We start from the raw sequence: 7347 nt of genomic DNA, 5'->3' as shown, positions 1-7347 counted from the left end.
AAGAAAGATACACAGAAATAGAGAAAGATAAAAGCCCAGAGGCAAAAGGTAATTGGGATAATTTAAGTTAAGAAGAGCTGGCTAGAAACAAGCCAAGCTAAGGCCGGCCATTCATAAGTAAGAATAAGACTCTGTGTATTTATTTGGGAGCTGGGTGGCACGCCCCCAAAGAGAAAAGAGAGAGAAAAAAAAAACTACAATGACCAGAGTCCCTGGGTGTGAAACTTGAAACAGCCACCCAGCCTGTGGGACGGAGCCCTTTCTGGAAGACCCTCATACCCTTATAGCTTGTCAGGCTGTCTAGGTACCTACTCCAAGGCAGGAAATCTGACACACTGTCAAATGGCATGGGAGAGAGGGTAGATGGCCTTCTCAGGGAGGGATGCTGGCAGTGCATCCTGAGGGCGGGTGTGGCATAGAGGAAGGGTACATGGGAATAGCATCCCTTCTCCCTTGCATTTCTTTTCAGCATGCCATGTCCCCCCTCATATGATAATTGTGATATGATTAGCCTCATGGGACAAAACTTGTAAGAACTGAAGAACAAAGAGAGCAAGAGACTGGCCTGGGCTGCACAGCTAAGAATCTGGGCACAAGTCCCCCCCCCCTTTTTGTGTGCGTGGGGGGGCGGTTTCGAAACAGGATTTCTCTGTATAACAGTCCTGGCTGTCCTGGAACTCGCTTTGTAGAACAGGCTGTCCTCGAACTCACTGAGATCCGCTTGCCTCTACAACCCAAGTGCTGAGATTAAAGGGATGCACCACCACCGTCCGGCGCAACAAGCCCCCTTCTTACACGATATCCCACTGCCAGTGCCAAATCAACTGACTCCTGTTCACAAAGCACCTTCTAGAACAACAAAAGTCTGAAAAGTGAGGAAGTGTCAGTCATCAGGAGACTGCAGGGCAGCGGCCCTGCTGTGTACCGCTGAGCTCTTTCTCTCTCAAGAGCCGGATGTAATAGGCTGGCCAATCAGACGGCTTCATCTGTTTGGCCGCTGTGTTTAGGTCAGGAATAGCCACATGACCCAAGCTGGGCCAATCATGGGACTTAGATTCCCGTTGGTCGTGAGGGTAAGTAGGCATAGGCTCTTGCCAACCTTGATGAAATGTAGATCCCAAAGTAAGAATCTCGCTAGGGAAGCAGGTGGGGTGGAGATGTTCCTCTTAGGACTAGCTGTGCCTGAAGCCAGGTTTGTCTGCATCCTGCCTGTTAACTGAGAAGAAAATCCACCCCTCAACCACTTTTTGAGCTAGTTTGAATTCAGTTTTGTAAAAGACTGCGGCTAACCGAGGCAGTCTCTACAGAACTGGACCGCATATTTCTTGGTGTTTGGTGGGAGAGACAAAGGGAATCCCCCCCCGCCCGCCCCGTCCCCCCCCCACACACACACACAAAGTCTGGGCCCAATACACAAGCTGCCTTCACAATTGTGGAAGTGGTTTGAAGTAGCTCAGGAGAATGGCTGGCGGGATAGAGTTGAAAGGGCAGAGGTCACCAGGTTGTTTTCCCATCATCACTGGGATCAGAGGGAAGAGACCCTTCTGACTTCCTTGTGTGGCTTCTAGGTACCTGAGCATCAATACCAGCCAATAGAAAAGAGGGCATTTGGATTGACTGTGAGTAGTCCTTATGCGCCAGGCCCAGCATTCACAAACATTGTGGCTTGGCCCAGATAACATCAAGGAATGCTGGGAAATGTAGTTTCTTTAGTGCCCAGGATGCTAGAAAACGTTATGTTGGTGACTAACCATAAGCTTCTGCTGCCAGAAGATACGGCAAACATCTCATTCCTTCTCTGCCAGTTCTGGCCTGAACACTCCACTCCTAATCAACACCTGTCCCTTGGAACCAGGCACAGGTTCTCTAGAGGAAAGAGGACCCTTCAGGAAAAAGAGTACTCCAGGAAGGGGTGGTCCAAAGTGGGTCCTTCCTAGGAACAGCGGACAGAGAGCATGGCACAGGTGACTGGAAAAATCTGAGCTCCGAGGCCTGCTTTCTCCAACCTTTCTTGCTGGACGGGGCTTCCCAACAGATGTTCTGTTGAGCTCCCAGGCAAAAATGTTACAGGGGTTTCAGCCCCACCTACTCCAGCCTTCTGCCAGGGCAATGCCTCTGTGTGCTTGAGTTTTATTAAACGTTGTTTTTAAGGCAGGATCCTGCTCTGGAGCACCATCTGGTCTGGAACTCCAGATCCTCCTGCCTCAACCTCCCCAGTGCTGGGATTACAAGTGTGTAACTAACACTTGTTTCCCTTGCAGAGCCCTGAACCAATGGCAGGCTGTTGGCAGTACCCGTGATCAGTAGACTCTTGCTCTGTAGCTCAGAGTACTGGGTGCTACACCTGGTGCCCAGTCACCTGGAACCACTGTCCTGAGCCCCCTAGAAATCCCCAGTCACCAGGCCTCTCCCTAGGTTTCGTGGGAGTTTGGTCTTTCTATTAACTTTGCATTGTCTTTACCCTGTACAGACCCAGATGTCATGGCTTTATGCTGAGGGACACTAGTTTCCACCAGGCCAGGAACTTTTTACTAGCCCTGTGTAGCTAGCAGGGAAGACCAGCCCTGACAAGGCCAACCTTTGACCTCCTAGCTCCAGCAAGAGCCCTAGATGCTGGAGGTTTATGGTTTTGCTCGGGGCCTGGCAGCATCTTTCCTCACAGTCCTGCTACTGGGTTAAATACCTATAGCATTAATTATTATCATTTATTAAATATAGAGAAATGAAATCTTCCTGGGTTTCCTTACCACCCCACTCCCCCACCAAAATAGAGTATCTTATTTTGCTAACTGCTTAAACATAAAGCTCCCGCAGAAAAAAAAAAAAATTGTCCCCACAGCTCATATTTTTCATCATTTGATCATTAAATAGTGATGGATATAAACCTATAAAGATCCTAAACTGGAGCTTTTAACAATCCATGAGCAATACTATCATTTCTTTAATAGAACCTGCTGACCGTGCCTCGCACAGACACCATTTGTCATTTTCTCCACACAATAATCAATAAGTTGGCTCGAAAATAAATAATATAACAGTCACAATATATTATCTTTCATACTGGCTTTAGACTAACCATAAAATGGGACCAAAACAAGAAAGAAACTTTTACATAAATGTTAAAAAGTTATAAACATCCCAGCTGGGCCTAAATGTCTGACTCAGAACCAAGCCCCGTTGTCTGCTGCTGGTTTACTCTGGGTCCTGCTGAGCAGGTCCTGGTTCTGTCCACAGCTGCTTTGTGTAAGTGGCCATGCTGAGCCAGGTAATGGGGATGCAGTCAGCACTCTGTAAAGGGGCCTGAGAGTTCTGCCCCAGAACAGAATACACTGGGACAGACATTCTAGAAGATTTTAACTTCAAACAGAAGCGGCCTGACTGCATGTGCACCGGGTGCCATTACACAGGGCCAATTTCTGCTGCTCTCCGAGAGGCTGACCAGAGACCAGATTCAGCTTCAGGGACTTGTGCCCTAGGGGAGAGAAATGCTACAAAGGGTCTAGGCCCTCGGGTGGACGCTGCTAAAGAACACATTCTGGAGGCTGCAGTGTAGTGGCTGTGATCAGTGACCTTGTATCCTTCCAGGGTTAGATGATTAGCAGCCACACAGCAGCTCTGCCTTGAGTCTGTTGGCCATTTCATGTTACTCTCCCAAACAACTGGAAAATCAGTCCACCAGCCCAGGTCTCAGGTTTGTTCATTTATTCATTCACAAAGACACCAAGAACCTACCTAAGTGGCTGGCGCCATTCTAGTTACTCTGGTTACAGAAGGGGAGTAAACAGATAATCTCCACCCCTCATTGGGCCAATATAAGAGACAAGCTATGTAACTCTGCAGTTTGTCTGGTCAATGCAATGAAAATCTATAAAGCAGGGTGAAAAGATACGTTCAAGTGTGCACCCTTCATCTCAAGTCTTTGCCTATTCTTGGATGCCAGGCCTTTATTTCACCATTCCAGGGTTGGCAAGGTGTTTCAGCCGGTAAAGGTGTTTGCCACATAAGCCTGACAACCTGGGTTCAATCCCAGAAACCTGTGTGAAGGTGAAAGGAAAGAGCTTTACAAAATTGTCCCTTGGCCTCCACAACAGAACTTTGGTATGCACATATACATACATACACACCATGTACATGCTCACAATAATAGTAAATAAAAATACTTTTATCTTTTTTTTTTTTTTTTTTGGTTTTTCGAGACAGGGTTTCTCTGTGTAGCTTTGCGCCTCTCCTGGAACTCACTTGGTAGCCCAGGCTGGCCTTGAACTCACAGAGATCCACCTGGCTCTGCCTCCCGAGTGCTGGGATTAAAGGCGTGCGCCACCACCGCCCGGCTAAAAATACTTTTAAATGACCTGTCCAAGCGGGGCATGATGGCACAGGCCTTTAATCCCAGCACCCAAGAGACAGAGTCAGGTCGATTTTTGTGAGTTTGAGGCCAGCCTGGTCTGCATAACAAGTTCTAGAACAGCCAGAGCTACATAGTGAGATACTGTCTAAAAAATAAATAGGAGTTGGGGATTTAGCTCAATGGCAGAGCGCTTGTCTAGCTAGCACAAGGCCCTGGGTTTGGTCCTCAGCTCCGAAAAATAAACAAACAAACAAACAAATAAATAAATAAATAAATAAATTGTGCTGTGGAATAATCCAAAGATTTGTCACTTGAATTGGTTTAATAAAACGCTGATTGGTCAGTATCCAGGCGGAAAGTGTTGGTGGGGCAACCAAACTAAGAATGATGGGAAGGAGAAGGGCAGAGTCAGGAGAGATGCCAGCCAGCCACCAAACAATCAGGATGTGTAAAAAATGAGGTAACAAGCCATGAGTCATGTAGCAAAGCATAAATAGAAATATGGGTTAATTTAAATATAAGAGTTACCTAGCAATAAGCCTGAGCTATCAGCCTGAGCTAATCAGCCAAGCATTTATAATTCATACTCAGCCTCTGAGTCAGTTATTTGGGACCAGGTGGTTGGGACAGGAAATGTCCAGTTACAAACAAATGACCTGCACATAGAGCTAGAGAGATTGCTCAGCAATTAAAAACACTGGCTGCTTTTCCAGAGAACCTAGTTTCAACTCCCAGCATCCACATGGCAGCCACAACCCTCTGTAACTCCAGTTTCAGGGAATCCAATGCTCTCTTCTAGTCTCTGGTGGTACCAGACATGAGTGGTGAACAGACATACATGCATGCAAAATACCCATACACATAAAATAATAATAATAAATTTTAAAACAATAAAGTAACACTAGATAAAAGTGACCAAGCCAACTTTAGAAATTTCATGTTCCCCAGATTCTCTGGTAATCAGTCCCTATGGGTTCCTGGTATCATTCTATTCTGGTCTGAGCCAGACTTCCAGATACTTGTCTATGGGAGACCCTTCCATCACTGTGTGGCAGGAATTACTGTGCCCACCTCATAGCTGGAAGCCTAAAGCTCAGAAGTAGTGTGGCACTGGGAAGCAAGTTGGCCAATTAAATCCTGTTTGCCTGCAACTCTCTTGGTACATCCAGGGTGAACTGGGATGACTGGTCACTCTTGGGGAAGTGGCAATTAAGACCTCAGAACTCACTGGCCTATTGTGGGATAATCTTTTTGTACACCGTGAAGATGTGTCTCTGCCAAAGCACCTTCTGATTGGTTTAATAAAGTGCTAAACAGCCAATAGCTAGGCAGGAGAGGATAGGCGGAACTTCCAGGAAGAGACAGAAACTCTGGGAAGAGGAGAGGCAGGATTTGATAATCAGACACAGATGAAATGGGGCACAAGGTACTGAGGAGAGGTAACAAGCCACATGGCAGAACATAGATTAATATAAACGGGATAGTTTTAAGAGCTAGTTGAGAACAAACCTAAACTAAGGCCAAGTTTCATAATTAATAAAAAGATCTCCATGTCATTATTCAGGAGTTGGCGGACCGAAGAAAGTCCGACTATACTCGCCTAGCACTTTGCATGCCTACTTTGGAACATGTTCTCCTTAAAGCTGGTACACATCCTTGTAATAGCAGTGAGCACTTGAATCTCAAGTAAAGGGGCTCCATAATGATGAACTTTCACGACTTTGACTGCGGTACAGTTTGGAGTCAAATCGACGGCCCTGGTTTCGTTTTTGATGCTGTGATGAAACACCCTGACAAAAAACAACTTAGGAGAAAAGGAATTTGTTTTAGTTCTCCATTCCAGATTACAGTCCATCATCGCAGGGAAGTCAAAGCAGGAATTGGAAGCAACTGGTTGCATCACAGTCAAAAATGACAATGGCAGTACCGAATTCAAGAGCAGAGAGAATGAATGCATGCATGTGTTTGGTTCTCAGCTCGTTCTCCGCATGTATGCGGTCCAGAATCCCCTGCCTAGGGAATGGTGCCACCCACCATGGGCTGGGTCTTCCCACATCAATTAACGCACAGTCAAGACCCATCCACACAGAAGACATGCCCACCAACCTGAGGAAGACAAGCCCTTACTGAGACTCCCCTCCCGAGTGGTTCTAGGTGGTAGCATGTTGACAATTCAAACTAGGCGTCACACAGATTTAAAGTTTAGTCTGAGCCCTGTCACTCAAAAGGCCAGGTTTCCCTAGCCAAATTTTGTAGTCTCTTAGAGCCTCAGTTTCTTCATCTGAAAATGGAGAGTGCATATTTCAGAAGGCCTTGTAGAAGGATTGGATCCTGGGGGTCAGACGGAGCCTACAGCAGGAATGTAAGCAGTGGCAGATTACGGATACATACCTACAGGATTTCCTCCCAAGAATAAGGGAAGGATTGCTGTTTCCAGGGCAGGTGTGGAGGTAGAATCCAGCACTGACATTTGTCATGAATCAGCTCACTGCATGGAACCTAAAATACTCTCTGTGGGTAGCTTCCTGGTGACTGATATTAAAAATGACTGATTTAAAAGAAAGTGCTTCACCCTGCTGCAAACTAAGAGTGTAGGTCTGGAGTATTCTCAGGCTTAAATGCTGCCAGTATTTCATCTTTGGGTAGTCATAAAGTTAAAGGTTAATAGGCTGTACAAATGACAGAGTTTAAAGGGAAGATGGGGAGGGCATGAGGGACACTCCGGCAGCCTCAGGCATGTTGGAGACAGGTGGTAGCTCACCTAAAGACAGAGGTAGTCACACTGAGTGTCCTTCCATCTTCTCATTCCTTCCCCGCACTGGAAGCTCCTTATTCCAAGAGACCCTCCCCCGGAAGTAGATTTCTTGCCTTTGGAGAGACTGAGGCTGTAGCAAGGCTGTGACGTCATTGTTTGATTCAGTCCTGAAAAAGAGGCCTGGGAGATGAGACAGCAAAGGCTCTCTGTGGTCATAGGAGAAGGCAGAAGGGTCCAGATGGAA

This window comes from Peromyscus eremicus, chromosome 1 (genome assembly GCF_949786415.1).
Source record: "Peromyscus eremicus chromosome 1, PerEre_H2_v1, whole genome shotgun sequence".
Lineage (NCBI taxonomy): Eukaryota > Metazoa > Chordata > Mammalia > Rodentia > Cricetidae > Peromyscus > Peromyscus eremicus.
Note: the sequence above shows the minus strand (reverse complement) of the source record.